Consider the following 10,805-nt stretch of genomic DNA (forward strand, 5'->3'; position numbering starts at 1 on the left):
ACCTACTAACACACTTTAGCATTCATATTTTATCAATCAATTAGTTTCCACAGAAATTTCTATTTACAATAAAATGACAAATTTATTTAAAATGTACACTAACACTTTAAAAGTTTACAAAAAAACGAAGCAATGACTAAAAACGAAGAAAGAGTTCTTTTAGGAAAGAGTTTATGAAGGTACAGAATTATTCTTAAATTCATGACTACTTTCAGGAGTGTAAGTTAAAGTGTGTATCGTGTGAAATAGTTTTTTCAGAAAAGTGACGCCATTTTCTATCATATTATCATGAACTATGCGATATTTACTGGCACACCTTGATTGGCTATTAGATCATTAAATCATTTAGTAACTGTTGTAGCATTGTTCTATCGACAACTCCCTCAGCAGTTTAAACATGGTATGTCTAAGCTCATGCTGAAGATAGCATACTTAAGCAAAAGTTAATATTTTCTAGCAGAAATAAACTGATGAATGCAGAATTTTATTAATCCTGCTTCGATTACTGAAGGAGGTTTTGATATGAACAATGATTATTACCGCAACGTTGGCCATAATAGCGAATTTTTTGTACAAACGGAAACAAAATATAGATTGTCATGGGAGTGGTTAAAAGTTACTAAAATCTACTGCAACCTAAAAGATCTATTGTGACTCCTTAAAATGTTTGCGTTTAGGCTTAGATGTAAAGAGTCTGCAGAAAGTTAAATGTGTACAAATGACCGCAAGTCATGTGTTTTAGCGTGGGCATTTAGAGTGTCCATATTGTGTGTGGTTCCCGTTCTTAGAATGATATCCTCTCAGCGACGCCAAGATATCTGAAGAAGGGGGTAATACACACTCCCTGAAAGAACTATGTTTGCTATTTCGGTTACATTTTTCCTGTCCAGAGAATCAAGCATCCTTTTTATGAATCTCCTTTTTTCATAAATACCAAATAAATTTCTCACAATTGCGCTCTTGAAAAATTATTTAACTTACCAAGGCTTCATTCGAATTATACTTACGAGCATACGTATACTTCGTATGTAAGGAGCACCAAACTTTTATTTAGTCCAAACTTACTTTCGGACGCAATCATTCCTATTTGCAGATACCAGTTTATATTATTGCCAAAACCACATATAAGTGTCTTCAAATGCAATTGTCGCTCGTCAGCGAATCTTCTGCGGTCAATATGTTGTCAATGCATTCATTATTAGTATTTACTAATCATTATTAGTACTTACACAACTTTTTAGCCTTTTTTTTCGCTAAAATCCTTCATTCGTAAAGTTTAATCACAATAGTAAGTATAATGTGAGCAGCAAATTTCTCGATGAACAGCGATAAAGATTGAAATCCAAAGATTTCTCTCAGCAAAATTCTGTTAAACACTTGGTATTGATTAACTCTAAACATAACCAACTTAATTACATTAAATTTCCACGTATTTACGATTACGCAACGATGTTGTGTAACTATTCTCTAAGTTTTCAAAGTAAGTAGACAAAAAAAAACCGCTGAAAAAGTAGACAGTATAGTTGCAACGGAGATTACTTATCAATTATTTAGTACCTACTCTTTTAAACATTATGTAAGACCATATTACATAACCTTACACAATATATTCATTATTTATTTCCATTTAATTATACTAAAAGGGTAACTTCGTTCTAAAAGCATGTTTATTTTCAGCAGAGAGTACAAACAGATAACATAGGATAAATTTGAAATGAGCAAGAAATCCAACGGCTCTGAGGTATGCCAGTACATTTAATATTGTTTTTTAGACGCAATTGGTGCAGATTAAAATCGTTGTTTCTAATCACTTTCATGCAAAACTACACAATTATGTAGTTGAGATTAAATTTGATTTTGTAGTACTCTTAGATAAATGTTGATTTTACGCAAACCATCGTAAAATATCTGCTGTATGCTATATAAAAAACTAATTCTACCCTTTAACTAAATTTGAAAAGTAACAACCTTTATTTACTTCTCCAGGTACAAAGTCTGGTAGAGCATTTACAGGACTTTTTCTCCTACATATGTGAGTACACCTTTAGCTTTTCTCAATCCTTAACTGTATAGGAAAACATCTCAGCTACCCCTTCTGTTTATCTTTAAATTATTTTTGGTTGGGGGTGGCCATTTTTGTTACCACTTTGTAGTTTTCTTTAAAAGGCATATTTCAGTTTCCAGAGTTGGAAGATAACTGCGGTAACCGTTATTTTCAGAATGAAATCCATGTGCCCGATTTTTAGGTGAAGGGAGGAGGTAGACTTACCATTTTTCGAAGGCACTTGACTGAGTTAAAAATGAGTTAAAGCAGATTTAAGAATTGTTAGAGTCATTGTGGCTACAATGTCAAAGTTTTTACAAAAAATATACAATATTTAGGTTAAAAAATAAAGAAATTGAATTTATATCTTTAGCCTAATGGCTACAACACGCATTCAGGCAGATATAAATGTGAATCAAATATGTAAGGGAGGACAAGATCCGTTAAGATCTGCTTGACTTATCAAGGAACCAAAACCGCATCCTGAACACTATAAAAAAACGATAATTTGATTTCGGTTACATTTACCTGTCCAGATATTTGAGAAAGCAAGATTCTCATTTCATAAATTTCCTCATTTTTGTTTTTGTTTCACAAAAAGAAAATTATTTTTCAAAATAATAATTATATTATTTTTTCATAAATACGCGATGAAATTGTGAAATTGTTTTCCATTACTTCAGAGATTTTTACATTTCTAACAATTGTTATATCTGCGCGAACACTCTTGGATACTAAATTGCCAACTAGAAATTTCGTGGGGGGATGGAAAAGAAAAATCTCCAGACATTTTAAAGCAGAACCAGCAGAAGTTGTCGGCAATCTTGGACAGCTGGCTTTGGGTGAAGCCACTCCACAATGATAATACCTGTGAAAAGGCTCCAAATAAATTAAAAGTACAAAAGTTATTAAAAGTTATTTTGACTTATTTGTTTTCAAAAGGAGTGTACTATCTATTCAATTATTTATCTAATTATTCTCATTTTCATTGTACTAGAAATGTATTAGATGCAAAACAAAAAATGTACGAAGTTGACTCCCTGTAATATCTAAAATTGCATAAATACAGATTTATTATTATTATTACTTGTGAAAATGCTCAGACCACCAGTGTTAGGGTACAGCCAGATCTTGCTACCAAATCTTGTAAATAAGCGAGTAATAAATTCTCTGTCTTCAAACGAATTACTTTTAAATTTTAACTTTAAAATTAGTAAGTTTTAAAGCCTCTTTCGACTTATTTTATTTTTAAATAAACGTGGTCTACTTTTATAGATAAGTAGCGAGGAATAGCCTAGCTGTCTTAGTAGTTGGCTGAATTCATGTTGCAGCATAGATAAAACAACTCGAAACAAGCTAGGACAAGCTCGAAGCATTATTTTTTTGTTACTCCTTTTTGCAGTTAGGTGTAGGTTTAAGATTTGGAGCAGAAATTTTGTTCAGGGTAAAACAAAATATGCAGTGAGCGTTAACACAGCTAGGGATCTATAACCAAGGACCTTTCCTCCTGCCTTGAAAGAAAAGGTAATGCGTGCGGAAGCCACACAGATTAGAAGTCCCCTAGTCTAGAGTGGCCATGATTGGGGTAAGAGTTTGGTTTGGAGGGCGCTAATGGACACGAAGTCGACGCGCCCAGAGAACAAAAAAAATACATAGCACAGATGATAAGGCCGGTAATTAGCTTCAATAGCTCTTTAGAGGCATGTTTAACCCACCTTTTCCTGGAACTGACTTAAAGAATATTTTTCTGAGAGAATGTTTCAAAGAAAACTCGCTGACCTTCGTCTGTAATATAAGCATAAGAAGTAAAAAAGAAGAAATTCGATAGGGTGGTTTTTAAGAAAATTTAAACGAAAATAATTGAGTAAAGCGGTCTTTAAAGAACTTAAAATTTGATCCCAGATAATTCGCGGAGTCACCAGAGCTAAGTGGAGGGACATGAAGGAGAAGATTAAGCATAGAGAGTTAGCTAACAGAGAATAGTATGATTTGCTAATCACATTATCCTACGACTTCAGCAAATATAAACTGACTATAAGTCATAGATTAAACTTATTTAAATGACTTTGTACTTGTAAATTTTACGTGACATTGAGTTATGAAACTGCCATTATTCGCATTCTAAAGTGAAATAATAGCCGATCGGTGGAGTTTAAAATGAAATTCCCTAAAGGCACTACTTTCCAATTATTACGGCTTATAATCTAGAAGGGAAAGACGAGCCCAGGTGGTTTTCTCTGCAGCCCTACATGAGCACATATACACAACATGAGCGGACGGAAAATTGTTAAACTTTGTTCTACCTAATGGGCAAGTTGGGTGGCTGCGACTCTAGGGATCATCCCTGTTAGCTACACTCCTCTAGGCTCTTTCTCTCAGTATATTATACACAATGGTAGGGTGATATCAACTACTACGTACATACTCTAACAATTCCTTGCTGTGCAATTTGAGGACCCATGCTGATATTCCGTGAATGGTTTTTGTGGTTTGGTTTCTTCTTTAGCGAATAGATTCGGCCTTGGAGGTAATCAAGAGAAATAGGTTAAGGGCATATAGAAACAAGAATTGACAGAAATAGGTCCTAATTGATTGAGTAAAAGTCTGATTGGCTGCGGCAAAGTTAAAGAGTTATCTTAATTCAAGGTAACTTTGCACAATAGAAAAAAAGAGTTCAACTATCAAATTAGGTGTTGCGCCTGAGAGGCAGAAGCTCAAATTTAATATTAAAATATTTCCAAAAATAAATAAAAAGTAGCTAGACCTGGATTCAGACTTGGAATCTTCCTACTCATAACCACTACACCATATCCAACCCCATTGTGCTGATTATGAATCCGCCATATTAAAGGAAATGTCCCTTCGGAGGAGGGAGCCTATCCCTTTCCTAGAACTGGGTAGAGATATCAAATATTTTCGGAAAATACCCAAAAAAACTGTTCAGAAAAAAGTTCTTTCAGTTGAGGAAATTCACCTCAAATTTGGCATTTCAGTAACATATTTTACGTTCAAAACTGTAAAATATTAGTGGTGAGACCGTAAGTCATAAAAAAAAATGAAAGATTAACTATAATCGCAGCAATGCCCTTAATCCAGTTTTACTGGAAAAAAGTTGTAGATCTTCATGAGCGTAAAGAATGAACTCAGTTAAACGTAGAACGCTGATTTTATCCGTAGTAGAATGAATGGCTTCTTTGTATCCCTGACCGATTTCAGGCTTTCATTTTTCATCACAGAAGCATTAATCAGTTTGGTGAAGAGAAATTTGACTTGGAACTATGTTTCCGGTTCACACTACATTACACTTCGTAACCGGTCAGCTATACAGAACATGCGCCCAACAATAGATGAAATTAGCGATATTACCCAGCTACAGGGCTAAACACACTTTTATGGTAAATCATTTGAGTTGCTTTCTGGAAAAAAAAAAATCAGAATTGGCTTCTGTACATCTGCCCAAAACTTTGGAGAAGAATCATATGATCTACGCATGAAAATCGGTTCACGCGTTTTGACGCATCGATGTTTACATAAAATAATAATAATAATATTAATAACAAAATGTAGTTAAAAACAAGAAGAAAGGGAAAGGATTAGCCCATTCGTCAGAGTTCTTGATTCACACGTGAAGATCCCGGGTTCGAATCCATCTGCTGGCCACACCAGTTGTTTGCTTCCTCGGAGTTTCTTACAGCTCACACAATTTCTAAGTTGGGTGTTTACGCTTTTTCCTGAAGCTTTTGACGATTAATCCTTTTACTGTTGTCCTGCCAGACAGTTTTAATTCAGATTTAAACAATCAGCTTTTTTGTTTTCGCAGATATTTTTTTTTGAAATTTTCTCTTTACTGAGAACCAATAACATTTACTTTTATTGTGTGTGGAGGATAATTTTACAAAATTTGGTTCAATAATCTTAACAATTTATTGTTTACCAGATAAATGGGAAAAATTGTACATAAATTCCTCAGTTTTTCAAGCAGCCTTTGTTACTATTTCATTCCAAGATTTTGTATACATTTCATAACTCTTTGTTACGCATGCGATATCTTCATACAAGCGCAACTAGCCACGACTTTCAGAGTTTTAACCAGCATGTAAGTAGTGCAATTATTCATAACTTTATTCACTTATTATATGTACAATTATAATAAAATTCTCTATTAAGTCAACATCATGTAAGTTTGATTTTTTTTTTCTGTCTATTTATTCCTCATCATATGAAAGCTTACCCACTGATTTCTATCTCAAGGCAATTTTATCCTCTCAAGTGAGAAAACCTATCCCCCTAACTTTCACCAATGTATCCGTAACGAGGTTTATTTTCATGAGGGGGGGGGGTGAAAACTCTGTAACCCATCATACGACCTTATAACCACTCAACCTATTTTTAAAAACGAAGTAAAATGTTATTTCGATTTCCTATCTCTTGCAATAAACTTTTGCACCATCACATACCGCTTATGTGATATTTTTTTTTAAAAATGATATGCGAATAATATGAAATTTAGTTTTCAACATATTTCTTCATAATTATAAATAATACTCCATATAAATAATTACAAAAAAAAAAAAAATATCTCATGAGAACATTCACATATCATACCATAATTTTGTTTTAACATGTAAACTGGTTCTAAAAATACTGGTTGTCTTCAATGTTAAGTTTACTGTAATGAGGTACTTAAAGGAAAGATGACATCACAGCTTCTTCAGAACAGCATTATATTTCCTCAGCAACAGTTTCAGAAAAAACTGTTAAGCCTATCCTTCAAAATAATTCCATTGAAACTGCCTAGAGAAGATCAAAAAAGGCAAAGAAGTTTTTCTGTGACGTTGCACTTTCGTTGTATTGATATTTTTTTTCCTACTCAGAATTTCGGTTTGACGTTTCATTACTGTACTTCTGGTGCTAGAAACTTCCAGTATTTAAAATGACACTTTAGAAAAGACCTTGGAGTATTCAGCCATAATTAAATTTCGATAAAAGTCCACAAAAATCTGTTCAAGTAAAGCCTAAATGCATTTTGTCGGGTCAGTTAGCTGAACTAAATCTCAAATTTAAAGTTTCTACGATTCTTAGGTTTGAATTTAGCCGTCCACACATTATTGTCGAAAAAAAACGCGGAAACTATTCCACTTTTATTATCTAACTATGTTAGAGTACTCAAAACGGACATTCCTTAGAAAAATTTCAAAATGTTGGCTCGATCACACTACTTCCCTTGTGCGTTAATGCGAATCTCTTCCTTTGGTGAGTGGATGTTCGGATTTCTCCGTTATCTTAGAGTAGGCACTTCCTTCAGCCAGTAAATGCTTCAGTAAGGAAGCCATTAGCCAGATACGGCTGCCATATACCTCGGTAAATCCGAAGGCAGACAGTTTTTTGTCCATAGTAGAAGATCACAACGTTTTCTTCAGAAGCCTTCATCGTTTCATTCACTTTAGTAGTACAGCTCTTATCTTAAAACAGCTAGCGTATTTTTCTTTCGTGCATGTTTATGTAGTGTGACTGAATGTGGATGCTGTGCGGTAGATGTCCTGTAGAAGCTAAATAAATGTGCTGAAAAAAGGTAAGATATCGCTAAAAGCAAGAGCGGTTTTGATACGGCCAATAGAATTAAAGATAAATATTTTATTAATTGAGTTAACTGACTATCCCACTAAGGGATAATTTTATTTAAGAAAATTCTGTTTTTATTGTTATTAATTTGTTATTAATATTTAGAAATTCAAGAGGCAGCAGTGAAGAGAGTGACCTAGACACCAATACGGACCCATCACGAAATTTACAATGAATCCCAATTTTCTGTACAAAATAAGTAATAAAACCTCTACTTTTACAGATTATTAAAAATTATTAATTCAGCAACTAAAGTAAGTGTTAATTTTAAGAATTCCAAATTGGCGAGAACCAGTTCTGGCTCTTAGTTTTCTGTAATTCAACCAACCCGCATAGCCACGTAAGTTTCAATAATTATAAAAAATGTATTGTATTTATTTTTTGTATTACTGTGTATCAACTCTCTAAATTGGTGTGTATTGTCTTATTTGTTATATCCAGGCCCTGAAGAAGGCAGTATATTTGTCGAAACGTTGGCAAAAAAGACGAGTGGTTTTTATTTGGACCGATTCCTCGCCAATTTGAATCCTTAATACAATATTTTTACGGTCACTAAAACCAATATAAATTCGTAAATGTTCTCCGAAAGCTTTATTTATATCTAATAATAATTTTTCTATCTTAGGCAGAAAATGTCCGCAAAAAGAGGAGAAAAACACATTGTACTTCATTTTATTCAAATGAGAATAGCAAGCCGCTTAATTATATTAGACACCTTCCAGTTCATTACCTTCTGTTACAACCAGCAATGTCCATCCTCGGACAAATACAATAGCGAGGCGCCTAGTGCGAAGCACATCTGGCTAACATTTGTAGGGAAATATTAACAACGAGGCGCCATCATAGCTGAGCAACTAAAGGAGCACTGCACTACTGTACCGTGTTACTGGGAACGATTCCAATTCCACGGTTTGGATTCTACTTTCAGTGTTAATGTTAAATTTGTAGTAATATACAATGGCTACATTGTCTCTGCCTTCGTGCACATCTAATTTGCTATCACAATAAAAAGCGCACCGGCCGACGTGTTGACCAACTTATCTGCTATTAGTATTAGATATTTTGAGAAAATTAGAAATAATTTCCGAGAAAATATTAAACGAGTGAAAAATCCTTACAGAAATGTTTCCATATCTCAGGATATGGGATTTTGATCGGTAAGGTACAGTCAGATCCTCTGGTCAGTTGCAATCTAAATATAAAGATTCAGTTTGTTGCAATTTTTGGTTTTGGGGGAATATTTTACAAACACAGACATTTCTCAGTCACTTTTTTCTGACTCAGGGAACATCATACTCTGTTTCGAATATGTGGCATGACCGCAATATTATCCTGACCCTGGCATGATGAAGTAAAAATAGATAAATAGATGATAAAATAAATTTTGTTAATGAGGACTAATAAAATTGTTTGAATGATTATTTTCATTTAGGTAGGTAGCTACGAATGAAGGAAATTAAGGTGATAAGACTCAAAACTGGGTATAACCTTCACTGGGTATAAACTTTTGGTTTAAATAAACCAATAAAAAGTGTCGTTTTACTTAAACAATAATTCAGTTGTTTTCTCCTTATTTTTTTATTACCTTCTAATATTTTATTCGGACCGTAATAATTGCATATAAGTTGAATTTGTGATCATGGATTTGATTCCTGGTCGAAGCCTGGGATTTTTTACAATGGTTGTTTTGAAGTAAATTTATTAAAACTTAAACTGTCCGCTGGCACAGTTTTGTAAGGATTTATCATTAAAAAATGTTTAATAAAAGTGTCATGTTGAAAAGCAAACAACTTTGACTATTTTTTCCTATAAAAGTTAAAGTTCCCAAATTTTTGGAAAAAAATAAAAACCAATCCTCCTTTATAACTTTATTTATTTACCTTTGCAACAACTAAGATTAAAGATTCTTGAGATAACCAAGCCAAAAATGGAATAAACGTCAAAAATTGTTCTTGTTCTTGTTTTTATTGTAGTTGTCGTTACCTTTTTTTTGTAAACAACGTAGCCTAGATTCGTGAACCAACATAGTTGATGGGAGCGATTTGTGTGCCTTTTGTCGTAAAGTATGTTTGCTAGCCTCCTCCCCGTGGACGACACCTAATTTACTCGGACGTAAAGCCAGACTGAAACAAATAGGCAATACATTTTACTAATTGCATGGTGAAATTCTAAAATTCATTTTTGTTTACGCTAAAAAAAAAGTTTTCAAAAATTTTAAATATTCTGTACCATAAAATAGCCCTTCTCACTGTACTCTGAAAATGTTCCTTTCACAGTACTAACTAATTAAAATTTTTGCCAATTATTAGTGACGTAATAAACAGAAATTGAACTATTTTTAATCCAATTAATGATTCATTCTCCAGGACTTTGATAACATGAAAATGGAATATCATAAAGAAAATTTCGCATAAATTTAAGGCAATTAATCACAATTTCAACTGTTTAATTAATTGCTTATTTATGGCTTTCTATTACGCCTTTGAATACTGTAAATTATATTAATTGCTGTATTATGTAGTTTAAATTAATTTAATTTTCTTAATTTTTAGTCTTAATTTATTTTACAAAAGTAAATAATGAGAAAATGTAAAGTAACATTAATAGCCATTATTACCAATATTTTTTTTTTAATTTTGATTATCAATTTATAAAAATCAAAATTAGAATAAAATTAAATAATTAAACTTCATATCTACCTTTAGAACAGTAAATGGTCACTAGACCCATCTTCGGGCAAAGGCCTCTCCTAGGATAGTCCAGATTTAAAGTAAAGCAATGCCTACATTAATATGATTGCTGATGACTGGTTCTCTTCAGTTAAGCTGGTCCATGAATTAGGAAATCACACGCATTAAACAGCTTAATTAGATACCGAGCGCAAGTATTTATAAGCTAATGACTGAGACGGCTGTAAAGAGTAAAGGAGAAGAGCCAATCAAATGAAAATAAATTTTTCCAGCAATCGCCTGATAATAGGCCCAGTATTGTAGCAAATCTACTGAAGGAAGGCCACATTTAATCACTGCTAAATAAATAAACTTCCATAAGTAAGTTTTTATTTTTTCATTAATCATACAATAAATAATATTATTATATAAATTTAAAGGGTGGTTAAATTCAGTGTTAATAAGTATAA

The 10,805-nt window shown here is 32.9% G+C and overlaps 1 long non-coding RNA gene across 6 annotated transcripts; it reads left to right on the top strand.

Moving 5' to 3' along the window:
- Positions 1 to 15: 15 nt before the first annotated feature.
- Positions 16 to 9,447, top strand: LOC141451416 (uncharacterized). 6 transcript variants are annotated; one of them, XR_012456766.1, is made up of 7 exons: positions 16 to 179; positions 1,681 to 1,741; positions 5,982 to 6,140; positions 7,772 to 7,865; positions 7,939 to 8,006; positions 8,108 to 8,214; positions 8,292 to 9,447. It is a non-coding gene; the product is annotated as an uncharacterized lncRNA (long non-coding RNA). The 6 variants fall into 6 exon arrangements; XR_012456765.1 differs by having other exon boundaries at positions 8,108 to 9,447; XR_012456763.1 differs by lacking the exons at positions 7,939 to 8,006; positions 8,108 to 8,214; positions 8,292 to 9,447 and adding an exon at positions 1,987 to 2,032 and having other exon boundaries at positions 1,678 to 1,741; positions 7,772 to 7,900.
- The last annotated feature ends 1,358 nt before the right edge of the window (positions 9,448 to 10,805 follow it).

The sequence above is a fragment of the Rhodnius prolixus genome, unplaced genomic scaffold (assembly GCF_049639745.1).
Source record: "Rhodnius prolixus isolate KJV_2025 unplaced genomic scaffold, Rpr scaffold_1, whole genome shotgun sequence".
Taxonomy (NCBI): domain Eukaryota; kingdom Metazoa; phylum Arthropoda; class Insecta; order Hemiptera; family Reduviidae; genus Rhodnius; species Rhodnius prolixus.